Source organism: Thalassophryne amazonica, chromosome 3 (assembly GCF_902500255.1).
Source record: "Thalassophryne amazonica chromosome 3, fThaAma1.1, whole genome shotgun sequence".
Lineage (NCBI taxonomy): Eukaryota > Metazoa > Chordata > Actinopteri > Batrachoidiformes > Batrachoididae > Thalassophryne > Thalassophryne amazonica.
The window spans coordinates 98,429,168-98,444,509 of record NC_047105.1 but is presented as its reverse complement, the minus strand read 5'-3'; the positions used below and the strand labels follow the sequence as shown (position 1 = coordinate 98,444,509).

The 15,342-nt window shown below is 40.9% G+C and overlaps 1 protein-coding gene across 1 annotated transcript in view; it reads left to right on the top strand.

Annotated features, from left to right (window-relative positions):
* LOC117507809 (membrane-associated guanylate kinase, WW and PDZ domain-containing protein 1-like) overlaps positions 1–15,342 on the top strand; it is a 467,280-nt gene that overhangs the window by 359,578 nt on the left and 92,360 nt on the right. The gene's annotated exons all lie outside the window — the stretch shown is intronic.

Here is a 15,342-nt window from a genome sequence, read left to right as displayed (position 1 = left end):
TTCTCACTGGCTTTATTTCTTCCACAGCTTACAGTCATCGTGATCCAGCTTTTAACTTTGTGTTTATCCATTAATGTTGCAAAATCGCTCTTTTGCGGGCTCTTGTTCTGCGTTCCTGGACAGTTCCTTCTGCTGGCTTCATTTCTTCCGAGGCTTCGCTGGCTTTATGTTTTCCGCGGCTTTAAACACACAGCTAGTTTGACACCGTGATCCAACTTTTAACTTTTTGTTCATCCGTAATTGACTGTAAAATCACTCTTTTGCAAGCTGGCATTTTGCGCAAATACTCGTCTTGGGTGCCAGTCATTGTGTCAGTGCGCACACACAGCGGAACTCATCTGATCCATTAACAAGTTAACAAGATGTTAAATCTATCATAAACATACCTTTATGGCTAGGAATGAACATGCAAATGTTTTACCAAGCTATTAAAACATTACAAATAGTTACCTTTTCAGGAAAAAAAAAAAAAAAAGAAAAACGCCCACATGAAACAGTCTTCTGTGTTCCAGAAGCAGTTAGGTGTTTTCAGCATCCAAGCTCTGACAGAAAATGATTAATCCACTACAGAATAGTTATTTTATGTACAGTGTCCAGTAGGGATGGTTATTGATAAGATTTTATCGATATCAGTGCCATTATCAATTCTGCTTATCGATCCGATTCCTTATCAATGCCCTTATCGATACATCCTGTGAATTTTCTGTGTACTACAAGTAGGCTTTGCAGGTTTTCTATGTCAACAACGTTTTATTGAGTCTTAAAGTAAATAATTATGAAATTGGTCACTGGATCCTTTATCTCTGGATATAAATAAAAATAAAATCTGTAGTTTTTGTCAAAAACATTTCCTTTCAGACATTAATGGCATGAAAGTCACTCCATACCTCTGAGCTGAACTCAGACGGCTGCTGGAGTCTGCAGATCTGCAGTCATACAATCTTGGGCTGCTACACGTCAGCGCAGGACGTCTCATTTTGGGAGGAAAAAAAACATTTTGATTAATTGCAGTTTATTGTTTGTATTACGACATTTAGAAAGAGGTGTCATTTTATTTAAACAGCGATTCGCTTTGAAGTTAAGTTCCGAGTGGACTCTATCTTTCTAACTTGACTCAGTTGAGAGCAGCTCAGTGTTTGGAGCAACGGAACAGAGGACAATTCTTGTTTCTTTCTCGCAACAAGACAGGAGTCCCAGTTAGTCAATTTAATCCACACAAAAGTGACTCACGATTGACATATTTTAATGGCTCTGAGAGGGGTTAAGAAACGGAGTTGCCACTTCTGAAGAGGAGCGAAGCAAAGAACCAACGAAGCAGCTGATCAGAGCACTGCTTCATTAGTTCAGTGGTCAAAGCAGAGCTGCTGCAGAAACGGTTGATTGCAGACCCACTGCAGGGTCTGTAATCAACGTAGAGAAATGATAATTTTCCCGACAAACACCCTCAAAAACAACGGCCACTCTGAAGGACTGATAAGGGAATCGTTAAGCAAAAAGCCTGTTGTTATCAGAATCAGAGAATCAGAATGCCTTTTATTGTCATTATACATTGGTACAACGAGATTAGGGCCATCCAGTTGCATTGCAATAAAATAGAATAAAAATAAAAATAGTGCAAAAAAAGAGATAAAAATAGTGCAAGAGTATGTATCAAAGACAAGATATAAAGAAAAATTCAACAATGTAAGGAAAAAAATATATATACAATTGACACTAGTGCAAGGTGCGGCTAGGATATAAATATATTGCACAGCAATATATGTTGTCCATGGGTGATTGGGTTATTGCACATGGTTACGATCGCACAAGGAGGATCAGTGCATGCTAGAGTTCACTGTGGTTATGGCTTTGGGGAAGAAACTGTTTTTCAGTCTGTTTGTTTTTGTCCTTGTGAGCCTGTAGCGCCTCCCTGAGGGCATCAGGTCAAACAGGGCAGAGCCAGGGTGAAAGCAGTCTTTGGAGATCGCTTTGGCTCTGCTGAGGCTGCGGGAGGTGTAAATGTCCAACAGGGAGGGGAGAGGGCGGCCGATGATCTTCTGTGCTGCCTTAACAACCCTCTGCATTCTCTCCCTGTCAGCAGCGGTGGAGCTGCCAAACCATACTGTGATGCAGTATGTCAGCAGGCTCTCAATGGATGAGCGGTACAAGGCCAGCAGCAGGTCGGTGTTGAGGTTGTACTTCCTGAGGACTCTCAGGAAGTGTAGCCGCTGCTGAGCCTTCTTGAGGATAGAGGAGATGTTGTTGGACCAGGAGATGCAGTCTGAGATGAGAATGCCGAGATACCTGAAGGTGTGGAGCCTTTCCACACGCTCGCTGTTGATGAGAAGGGGGGCAGGGTCGGTGCAGTGTTTCCTGAAGTCAATGATGATCTCTCTGGTCTTCCTAGTGTTCAGAGCGAGGTTGTTCTCTGAGCACCAGGCTGCCAGCTGCCGGATATCCTCTCTGTAGGCAGCCTCATCACCTCCGGAGATGAGACCGACCACTGTGGTATCGTCTGCAAACTTGACAATAAGGTTGTTCTTGTGGGCCGTTCTGCAGTCGTAGGTGTAGAGGCAGTAAAGGAGGAGGCTCAGCACGCAACCCTGTGGAGAGCCGAGTCGGTGAATCAAATCATTTCTTAACGATACCTCAAAAGAACCGGTTCTCGATACCCAACCCTAGTGTCCAGCACACAAAACAGGTTGGATTGTTCTGCGCAAGAGGGCTGAGCCTGTCCAAAATAGTCTGTCCTCTCCTCATAGCTGCCAGGTGCTCAGATAATGGGCTTTTAACAGCCTCGTTCTCACCACAAACATGCCTCTAAAATCCATGTTTGTCCTCGTAGTACCTCGTACACAAACTGCCCCCCGCTGTTGTTGCTAAACCACAGACAGTATGTGTTAAAGGACAGATTCACTCTTTTACAAACCTAGCAATAGTCAGGTCCAGAAGCAGGTTGGCAGTGACACAATTTTTGTAAAATTTATAATTTTACAGCTGCACACCACCATATTTGTATTGAAATGAAACAACCATGATGCACTTGTAGTCTGGTCTTTCAGCTTTAATTCCAGGGCTTTTACAATGATTTATAATGCAAGCATGGCATTGGGAAGCAGAAGCTAACAGGCTAATTAATGCTCTGGAGTTTTCTAACGCGTCTCTGTGTTAAAGTCACATGACCGAATTAAGCTGACGTAACCATCCAATCCACCACAGTCTGAGTCTCCGTTTGAATGTGTTGAAAGTGCAGACTTCAAACTATATACTAGTTTTAACTTCTGTTGATAGGCCAAGTGTAACTTGAATTATGATTAACTTTTACACCATGCTTTTTCCTGAATATTATGGTCATTTTTGGTTTGCACACTTCTTTGTCTGCTCTCTGTCAGTGCAGCAGTTCAAGGGGAGAAAAAAACACTTCCCCTTTATCATTGGTGGAAAAATGCACCAAAATCACCAACCCACATGGGTTGGTTACTGAGGAGAGTCTGTCCAAAAAAGCCATCAAAGGCAGACTTAAGTGCCAACACTGCCTCCAGGTGGATAACACGAGAAGTGACACTCCTCTTGTGGGTCAGCACTTTGTCCCATCTATCTTGTGTTGGACAGGAACTGTTTCTTGATTGGCACAAATAATTTGTGTGACATATTATTGTTTTGTAAATAGCTGTACAAAAAACGTCTGAAGCATTTCCTATATTTTAATGGAAATAGTTGTATATAACTTTGTTGTTTGCTACATTTGCACACATTTTTAAAATTTACAATTTATATTTGCATTCTAAGTTATAAAAAATGGTTTGTTAAACCTACCATCCCTGGTTCTCAAGACCACACACCTAAAATAAATGGTAATTGGACTGCATTTATATAGCAATTTTCCATTAGCATCAGACGCTCAAAGCGCTTTACAATAATGCCTCACATTCACCCCGATGTCAGGGTGCTGCCATACAAGGCGCTCAATACACACCGGGAGCAGTAGGGGATTAAAGACCTTGCCCAAGGGCCCTTAGTGATTTTCGAGTCAGGCGGGGAACTGAGGGTCTTCTGGTCTCAAGCCAAACACCTTAACCACTAGAGATGGAGATGAAGTGAGCCTAAGTGGCTAAGAGATGGAGTAAAGTCAGCCTAAGTGGCTCTCTATTCTACGCTTCTATTCTACTATTCTCTTTTTTTTTTTTAGATATTTAGATATATCTTGGTATACACTAGTAGAGTTGTACCTTAGATTTGGAATATATTACAGAAGACATACCTTACTGAATTTTCATGTTTGTAGTTTTCATAGTAAAAAGAAAAACAAGCTTTTTTCTATTGGGATTTTATATTTATGTGTGAATTTAGGTCCATTGTGTCAATATTGTATTTACAGAATGAAAAAAACAAATGTAAAGTCACACAGGTGAGGTTGTGCTGAAAAGAATGACAGAAAACAAAGTAAAGTAAAAAAATTTTTAAGGCAAATTATGAAGGTAAAACCAAAAGTTGCCAGAAAGGCCAATTATGCCCTGGACCGCAGAGGGTTAATGTTATTGTATGTGGAAAAAAAGAACTCAGACTAAACTGCTTCTTGTCACCACAACGGACAAAAATGTAATTAGATGTGGCCGGATGCATGTTGCTGCTTTAATGCGGAGCTAAATGTATGCATGATTACTTCACTAAATGTAAAACGACAGATGATGCACTTAGCCTTACCTTTTCCGAGTGGTCTTTCTCCTTTGCGACCCAGCACCTCCTCTTCATTCACATCATTGTACAGAAGCAGTGATCAGTTGTCACACTTGTACATGGTTCTGTCTCATGGCTATAGATTATAGCGCAGTATATTTTTGACATATATGTTGATTAAAAATGCCTAACAAGTTTTTAAAAAAAGAGCCTGACTTGTAGTCCAAACATGCGGTAAATTAAAGTATGACATATTAATTGACTTGTAAATGACCATGTGTACAGCACTTAACTTGTCTTAAGGAAACTGGCTGTACAAGTGATGACTTGTATGAACAGTAACCCTCATATTTAATTTGTGTATTTAGTTGTGGAGGCACTTTGAAATGAAGCAAGCACTCTACACTACAAGCACGTGTTTTTTTGTTTCAACTCTACTGTGGAGGTGAACAGAGGTAACAATAAAAAAATTGTCCCACCGTCCAACTATTTATGAATCTGGCTACATTTAAAAGCTGTTATAAATCAAGCCTCTGTTTGCTCCACTAGATATGTGAGAAATTCCATTTCCAAAAAAAAAAATACGAAGAATGAATGGTGGTGAACAGGGCAGCTATCACAGGAGTGACAAAAAGCCAATGTGTGCTCAAAACACACTAGTACATTAGTGTACCCACATTTGAATAAATATGGCCACCTAGGTGCTTTTTGTTTGTTTGTTTTGTGTTGTTTTTAGGTTTCAGGTTTATATCAACCCTGCACCAGTCATTCAGGTTTGCTCTGGTCCGTTTATTTACCACATCTTATGCCTGGGTCACACATAGCAAGTCACTGTTTGCTCTCTCTCTCTCTCTCTCTCTCTCTCTCTCTCTCTCTCTCTCTCTCTCTCTCTCTCTCTCTCTCTCAGTACCACCAGTGGCTAAATAGTCCCCTTTAACATACAGTAATGTTTTAATAACTGCATTATGCAATTTCAATTGCAATTATATAGAGGTGCACCGATCAGGATTTTGTAGGCCGATCACTGAAATTTTGATCTGCCGATACCGATCAAGTACATATTTGGATCATGCCCAAAATAAGAATATAGGTCTAATGTATAGGACTATTTTTGCATTAAATCTTAATGATGAAAACAAAAAACATGCATTCAAATAAAGAAACTAGAATAAACTGCCTACTTTTGTTTTATTACACTGACTTTGTTCTACCAGCAAGCTTTTTTTTTCCATGTTTCATGTTGCTCAGGTTGCAGCCTACAGAGAATACGTTGAGAATGTAAAATACAACCCTCATTCTATGGGATTAAAATTGTCTCAATATTTGTAAATGCACACAGGGTGATCTACAAATAATCATTGATTTGCAAATGTGTTCAGATATCCACAAATGCAAATTTCATATTTGTAACTTGTAAATTGGTCTTTGCAAATAATGTTGTACGAGGTCTGTTAGAAAAGTATCCAACCTTATTATTTTTTTCAAAAACCATATGGATTTGAATCACGTGTGATTACATCAGACATGCTTGAACCCTCATGGGCATGCGAGAGTTTTTTCACGCCTGTCGGTTACATCATTCGCCTGTGGGCAGTCTTTGAGTGAGGAGTGGCCCACCCTCTCGTCGTTTTTTCATTGTTTAGGAATGGCTCAGAGACTGCTGCTTTGTTTGATAAAATTTTTTTTTAAAAACTGTAAGGCACAACTGAGTGGACACCCTTCGATAAATTCAGCTGGTTTTCGGTAAAAATTTTAACGGCTGATGAGAGATTTTGGTCTGGTAGTGTCGCTTTAAGGACGGCCCACGGCACCTGACGGCGATCTGCGCTTCGAGGCGGCAGCGTCTCGCCGTTTCAAGTTGAAAACTTCCACATTTCAGGCTCTGTTGACCCAGTAAGTCGTCAGAGAACAGAGAACTTTCAGAAGAAGTCGGCATGAGGAGTTTATTCGGACATTCCATTGTTAACGGACATTTTGTAATGAAAGAACGTGCGGGCAGAGTCGCATGTCGGGCCGGACCCGACCGCGGGGGGTCGCGACAAGAAAAACGCCTCCGTTGGAAACCTTAACGGGCAAGTTGGAACATGCCCAAGCTGTTAAACAATTTCTCAGTTACTCACTTGTTGAAAGCCATCAAAAGCCGCCTGAATTTTACAAATGGTTTTCAACACGGAGGTGTTTTTCCTGTCGCGGCGCACACAGATTCGAATTTGCGCGCACGTCTTTCATTACAAAATGTCCTTAAACAGTGGAATGTCCGCATAAAGTCCTCATGCCGGCCTCTTCTGAATCTTCTCTGTTCTCTCACGACGCCCTGAGTGAATTAAGCCTTAAATTAGGATGTTTTCAGGTCGAAACAGGCCGACGGCGGCGCCTGGAAGCGCTGCGCGACGTCCCGCTCTGTGGGAAATCCTTACAGCAACAAACACCCCATAATCTCTCATCAGCCGTTAAACTTTTCACCGAAAACCAGCTAAATTTCTCGAATAGTGTCCACTCGGATATTCCTCACAGGTCCAGAAAAAATTTTGATAAAGCAACGCGCGCCATCTCAAGCAGCGTGTGAAACAAAGGAATTCAGCCGAGAGGGCTGAACCACATCTCACTCAAGGCCTGCCCACAGGGAAATGACGTCACCGACACGCTTGAAAAAACTCACGCATGCGCACGAGGGTTCAAGCATGATTGGTGGAATCGCACGTCATTCAAATCCATATAGTTAAAAAAAAAATAAACGTGTCGGTTTCTTATCTAATAGACCTCGTATTTGCAAATATAAAACTTAATTTGTAAAAAAAAAAAAAAAAAAATTACATTTGTAAAACTGGAAATTGTATTTGTGAATTGAGTTTCAGTATTTGTGGATCACCAATTACATGCATTCATCACTTTCCTCTGTGACGTAATTTTGAGACATTCTTTTTGCGAAATCCACAGATCCACAAACAAATGCCTACTGATTCACAAATACACACTCACGCACACTGGATATCCACTAGATGGCAGTGTGGTTCCATTCATTACACAGCAGTCTATTTAGATCTCTCAGAGCCATTTGACTCATTTTGACTTCTGATATGAGCTGGACGGACATGGACTACCTTATGCTACGTTTACACATAACGACCACAAGTCACGAATGCCACGAAGTACACATTCTTGGCCGCTGATCACGAATGTGATGATTCGTGGCAGAGGCGTCAGGTGTCCTCAGGAACTGCTGCAACCTGTTACCACGCGTTACGATTAATGGCACATGTTGCCGGAGAATTATCAGGAACCATTACGCAGCGGTCAAGAATAGTGTTCCGCGTTGTTACGCGCTATCGCGCGCAACAGCGCATCGTTAAGTTCTGTCACGTTGTGAATGAGGTGAATTGTCTCCACACACACACACACACACACCCACCCATATTCATCCAACCGAATTCAGATCGCTCCAGTTTTTCAGAAGAACTTTGTGACTGCATGCGTAGTTGGACTCTGTGCCATGGAGTGGCGCAGTGATTAGGAGGACAGCGCCAGATGTGTGGCTTCATGCGGCTGTCGTCTCGCCCATTTTCCCAAACATCAGGCGCATGCAGCAGGTGGAACACATGCAGGAGCGCGCTGAAGAGCACTGAAATTTGACTTTTAGCCAACTTGGTGTTAGCAATCAAACTGAATGCGGTACAGCAGGGTTTAATTGTGCGCGTGCTTCTTTCTCCGCCGGACTGGAGAAGGTGCAGAGATGTCTGGCTGCACGTGAGTCTCCTCTCGCTCCTCTGGTTCCTCTGGCTCAGACTCGTTCTCCCGCTCATCGGTTACTGAGGAGCTTCAGCAGGAACTGTGGACCGACATTTGGAGCCGAGTTTAATTGTGCGCACATGACAGAAAACGGATCCGTCGTGGCACGCAGTGAAATGTGACGCCAAGTTACAAACTTGACAGTTTCCGTGTCACTTCATAATAACGCGTGACAGTTTGGGCTCCAAGAACCATCACAGGAACCACTACGAACGTTCTATTAAGGACCACTACTCATCAAGACGGATCATTACGCTCAGTTGCGCCCTCCACGACGTGAGACGAAATGAGGGTGGTGTGTGACATTCGTGGAAGATTTTTTGACAGGCAAAAACATGCTCCACGAATATCAAGAATATCATGCACCAACACGCACTATTTAAGAAACCTATTCAGATGTGTTAAGTCACATTAAGAATGTCAGGAATGTGTCACGAATGACAGAAAAATGACATTCGTAACGAGTCTTGCTTATGTGTAAACGCACCTTTAGATGATGGCAACTGCTGTCCTTATCCGTCCAGCTCATATCAGAAGTCAAAATGAGTTTACGTCACAGAGGAAAGTGTGTCATGACAGGACCAAGCACTCCCTGCGCTACTGCCTGTACTGTTGTACCGACAAACCGATCAAGGCGTGATCGGCCGTTAATGATCGGTGCCCGATCAATCGGCGCACCTCTACAATTATAGAAAACTAGTATCAGCAGGGGTCACCGACCAACCTTCCTCCTGGCGATCACCTGCCTAGCATGTTTTCCATGTGTATCTGCTCCAAGCTGATTAGTCGAGGCTGGTGTTTCCTTGTTCTTGACTGGCTGGGCACCCGTCTTGGGTCATTTGCAGTGGGTGGAGCAGAGGAAATTGGAAAACATGCAGTAACTTGTGATCTCCAGGAGTAGCCTTTATTACTCCTGCTCCACAGCAACAAATACAGTAAAACAAGATTGTGTTGTAAGCGCAAAAATACCCTTGGTTCGAACGTTTTATTGAAACATTTCTCTAGTACTGTATGATGCAGTTGTCAGAGATGAGTAATACACTCAGTTTTTGTTTGCTGCTAATGTTATAATATGTCGAGCATGCAAGCCAGAAAATGTCAGTATATTTTATGTGGACCCCTGCACAGTTGCCTTTGTTTAACTTTCAAATACAAAATAAGCTTGCTCTTCTTCTTCTTCTTCTTCTTCTTCTTCTTCTTCTTCTTCTTCTTCTTCTTCTTCTTCTTCTTCTTCTTCTTCTTCTTCTTCTTCTTCTTCTTCTTCTTCTTCTTCTTCTTCTTCTTCTTCTTCTTCTTCTTCTTCTTCTTCTTCTTCTTCTTCTTCTTCTTCTTCTTCTTCTTCTTCTTCTTCTTCTTCTTCTTCTTCTTCTTCTTCTTCTTCTTCTTCTTCTTCTTCTCTTTCTTCTTCTTCTTCTTCTTCTTCTTCTTCTTCTTCTTCTTCTTCTTCTTCTTCTTCTTCTTCTTCTTCTTCTTCTTCTTCTTCTTCTTCTTCTTCTTCTTCTTCTTCTTCTTCTTCTTCTTCTTCTTCTTCTTCTTCTTCTTCTTCTTATTATTATTATTATTATTATTATTATTATTATTATTATTATCATCATCATCATCATCGTCATTTGAGAAAACACAATGTTGTAGTCAGTGTGTGCTGAATTTGGTGTAACTTCAGAGGCCCATGAATATAACACAAGGGGCAAATGTAACCACTGTAACTGACCAACAGGTGGGCATAGTCAGAGTAGTGGATAGTGTAGGGAATTAATATGAATTAAATAGACTCCAGCATGTTAGATGTCTGACAGTTAAATTTCATGCCTGCAATAAGTGACTCGTTCATCCATCAGTCTAGCTGGATGGAAAGACTAGCTGAAAGCATCAGCAATCCCTGACTAAATGTAGGAGAGGTGACTCTGGAAGTGGACAACACGTTCACATTTGAGTGCTGTACACACTGTGAACTACTGAAGCCCTCTGTCAGCATGTTTTGGACTTTTAAATACAATGAATTAATTGCCATGGTGCACTGTACCATTTAACATTCCCTGCCAGCTATAGTCACATTTACAGGGCTGTGAAAACGCTGCGGATTTCATCATGGGGAGGGGGGGGTGGGGTGTTAGTGATGTACTCTTTAATCGTGAACATCACTGATTTTTTAAAATGCTTATCGCGAAGTGTTCTCTTTTTTTACAACATCGTGTAAGTTTTATAAGTCTGCGGACATTGATCTGTGTGTTACAGATACAAATCAGTTTCGCCGAGGAAAAATGCCACTCAAAGCGAAGCTGTTACGACAGTTGTCGTAAAGCAGGACTGGTTGGTTGCTGCGGCGACGCTGTGTAGCTCCTGTGTAACGCTTAAGCTAAACTTAGCATGTGGATATCCCAAACTTTTAGAGCTTTCAAGTTTTTAAAAGCAGATTTGTGCAGCATGTCTGTGTGACGGACTGACGTCGCACAGAGAGAAGATGGTGAGAAAGACGGTTTGAAAAAAGGACAAGAATCCGTGGAATTGTCGCTGGCTTCATCAACACACCTGAAAGATAAAATAAACAGGAAAAGTGAATTGTGTTCTCTCGGGAAACACGGTAAGAATTTTTCCCTCCCTGGAAAATAAATATTTTGCTGTTCAAACAAGATTTTAGACAAGATTGTGACTTTTTTTCATTAATCTAGACTTTCTTTCATTGTAAAAAAGACATTGTGGCTTTGAATGGATTTAGGCTGCATGAATTTACACAAGAATATGTGACTTTTTTACTATAAGGTATGTTATTGATATTTTACCATGATTTTCCAAATATTCTACAAGCTATAGCTGTGGTTTTTGAAATGCTGTAACAGTCTTTTCAGTCTTCATAAATTTCATGTAGTTTAATTGTTCTGAGTTAATGCATAATTTGGTTTACAATTAAAAGGAAAATCATTCCAGGTCCTACTTCCATGTCATATTCTGTTATTTCAACATGATCATTGACAGGTCAAATAAAAGTTTGAATATAGGATCATCTAAATATCCACTAATTTTGAGATTTGTTCTTCCAGGAGATGCTGAAAAAGTATCATTAGATACAAATTTAATTCTGGGGCCCCACAGGGGCCTAGACCCCGACTCCTGGGGGGCTGTACCCCCCCAGACCGCAAATTTTCCTCGGATTTCACAATTTTCATTTCACAGCCCTGCATTTAGCTCCAAGGTGTAATTCCTAATAGTCCGATAAGACGAGAGGAAGTATTTTCTTGTTTGTGTGACTGGAATCTTTAAGTATGCTTAATAGGAATTTATTGTACCTTTATAGACAGACAGTGCTTTCTTTTCTTGAATGGGCAATTTGCAGCAGGTAACAAGTGGATCATTGCCACAGTGCATTGCATTTATTGGCAAAGTGTGCTGACAGCTTGTCAGTACCTCCTGTCAAAAAGCTCCCTGTGATTCACTGTTCTTTGAGGATGCACAAATAAGATTGTTTGAACTTGCATAGCCCACACAAACAAACTCAGATTTACTGGCACACACATTCTTACAGTCGGAATTATGTGGACAGTCTTGCACACACCCATGAGAAAAAGATAAACATCGATGATGGGTCTCTGTGCAGACCAAAGTGGAGAATCAATTCACTGTATGGCCAGGAAGCTTCATATTTTTGCCCACTTCGCATTAAAAATTCTGCTGACTGCACGTTCCATTGGCACCATAACGAACAGCAGTGCAGTCCTGAAAGGCAGAGATGGGAATGGGCTGCCTGCTAGGTGTCTGTGCTTCACATCCACAAATTTTTGGCTGCTGCAACACTGGGCTTCTGAATCACAGCTTGTTGCACAGGGACGAGGTTATCCTCAATTTCCCCCTCCCCACCCACCAATCTCAAATGTCTGCATGCCTCCATACCACTGGGCTGCTTGTAAATCTCCACCATTGCACCATCTTTTGTTTCCATGACAATGCACTACAGCTAATCTACTATGGGTGGATTGTGTGAGTTTGGGGAAAGGGGCGGTGGTTAAAGCAACCCTGCTTTATGTATTTACTTTTTTTTCTTTTTTTTTACAAGCCATGTGTAGAAGGAGTGTAGGAGTAATAGAAGGAACCACTCCCAGGTTCGTATTTTCTCTTCCCCCCCACCCCCTGGAATTTTATTTTATTTGTTTATTTAGTCGTTTATTTATTTGTGCACCGCTCTCATTCACACAGGATATGCTGTATTCCATACTGTGTGTGTTTTGCTTTCTGTGCCTGTATACATGTGCACGTACAAACGGGCAGAGAAATTAACCCATACAGGCTGTCACATCCAAGCTGCTGCTGTACACAGCTGATGTGAAGCTTTCACTACTTCACCCTACAGGGGAGAGTAGCTCACTAAACTACGGTTGCTTGGAGACTGTCAGTTCCCCACCGTCGCCGGGCACTCGTCACGGTGACTGATGGACCTGCCTGTTGAAAGCCATCACTCCTAGCTGAGATCTACCAGCATGTACAGATACACACACACACACACACAGAGGACAGGCAGCATGCTTTGCTTAGCGATGACTTGCGTTTAGTGACTGCTGTGCCATAACATTTGCTAAGTGTCAACCGGAGCTGTTCTCCTGTACAGGTGCAGTTTTCTAGCTGTTGCTGGATTAGTTTTTACTTTGCATAGTTAGTGAACCAGTACTGAATATTTGCTTTCATTGTGGCATCATATTAGATGTAACCGGCAAAGTATTTCCAATATCCCCCCCCCCACAACTGAAGCAAAACCATTGTGCAAATGCTCAAATATTCTGGATAAATTCTTTGGCTACATTGGAACTCCTACTAATCCACTAATACATCATTAATCACAGAACATAAAATTTATGCAAATGTATTGGCTGTCAGATGAATTGTGTTTTGTTAGTCATGTTTTGTGGACACAAACTACACGTTTTAGTGAACAGCATGAAATGAGCTGGATCCCACAGAGGTCATTGCACATTATTCGAGAGCTGGAAGCACTGAGGTACGCTTTGTCTCACTACGGCTGTCAGTGTGCAGGCTTGGCAGGATCGCCCACCTGTCCCAGATTGCTCTTTCCTCCTCTCACATGTTATTAGGGCTGGGGGTTGGTCCCGACATCAACAGTACGTTTTGATGTGGGAGCTTCAAACACACTGTTGTTCTCTGTTTGGAGACCGACTCAGACTCATACAGCACCAGGACCTGAACAGTTATTAAAGTTTCTTTTACTGTGAGTGATTTAGGGAGCATACTGTATATAACTCAAAGCAAAATAATTTAACTATAACCAATACCTGGGTTGGCCTGTGCTCATCTGTGTGGATATGTTTGGATTTTTCGGTTTTGCGTAACGCTGATGAAACATGTTGCGGTGAGAGGCACTGAGAGACGACAGCGCCGATAACTTGCAGTGGATAGATGGGTAATCAAACACCGGCCTGACATGTTGACTGACAGCATACTTAGGCAAGAGAAAGTACCTCAACTCTGACAGCGTGCACCTTCGTGTGTGTGTTTGAGTCTGTAGATTGCCATGTGCTCCCCAATGAACGATTCCTATTGATTTAAAAGGAAGTGAGCTGGTGAGAAGGAGAAAGGAAACAGGTTGATTGCACAGTTCAGTTGGAGCTGTCAGTGGCTAACGAACCCAGGAGTCTGACAGATAAAACAGATGAGAGTTTGTGTGCACTACATGTTGTCCTCTGCAGCTACCCTGAAGGATTGACACACAAACATGGTCTATTTCATGAATATTAATTGCAGGGGTAGGAACAGTGGTGCTGGACAGTGGGGATGAGCACTTTTCATGTTCCTTATGTACACACCTGTATTTCTACTTTTACACAGGACATTTTTTGAGCCAGTAATGTACTTTTTGCTTAGGGTAAGTGTACCCGTTAAGCCCACCAAAATCTAAGTTTAGCTATTTTTCCTATATATTGACATAATTTGTAAGTGACACAGTTTGTTAAAGGGCATGATTTACCTTTTATTTGAATATTTAGTAATTAGTTTATGTACAATTAAAAAAAAAACATAATTAAGAAATTTTAGGGAAAAAGTCAAAAGTCTGGAATGGGCTTAATTGGTACCATGGTACCATTTAAGCCCATGTGTGTTCCAAATAAGCCCATAACATCATTTATTGATAAAATAAACTTCTTTAATGCAATAATTAATGCATAAAAATATAATTATGCAATATATTTTATAAATGACATTGAAAAATTTTTTTTTTAATTCCTTTCGAACAAGATCATAATCTGAACAAATGACATACATGACAAACAGACACAACACAGAACAATGAATCGGTTAATTTAGTTTCATTTCAGGCAATTAATTTAAAAATAAACAGCAATATATTTATTAGATAACAGTGAACATGTCTTTAAAAAAAATTACATTTATATTTTAAAAGTAAAAATTTAAATGTTCATTTTATCTATCTATCTTAACTATCTATCTATCTATCTAGTAAAGCAGATCAGTAATTTAAAGTCACACAGTAAACTGTTACTTTTAAACACGTTTGAACAGACAAATGTCTTTACCTTGTACTAGAGGAAATTCTCTATTGAAATACATGAGGTGGGCTTAAATGGAGCATGCTGGGTTTCAATGGTTCCACCGTGAGGAACACTTAAAAAAGACCATACTTTCTTTTCAAAATGTAAAATATGCTTGCAAAACTATGCTTGGAGCCTAAATATACTTTGCATCAAATGTTACAGCATTTAACTACTGTGTACACATTCAGAAATAGAAAGTTTTTGTTATTGAATATTAGCATGTGCTTGCTGTAGTTTGCATGCATTTTGATGGGATGTACCATTTAAGCCCACCTGTAAAAAAAAAAAAAAAAAGTTAATTTATGAAATTAATCAGCTCCACAGAACAATTTATGATGCATTTATC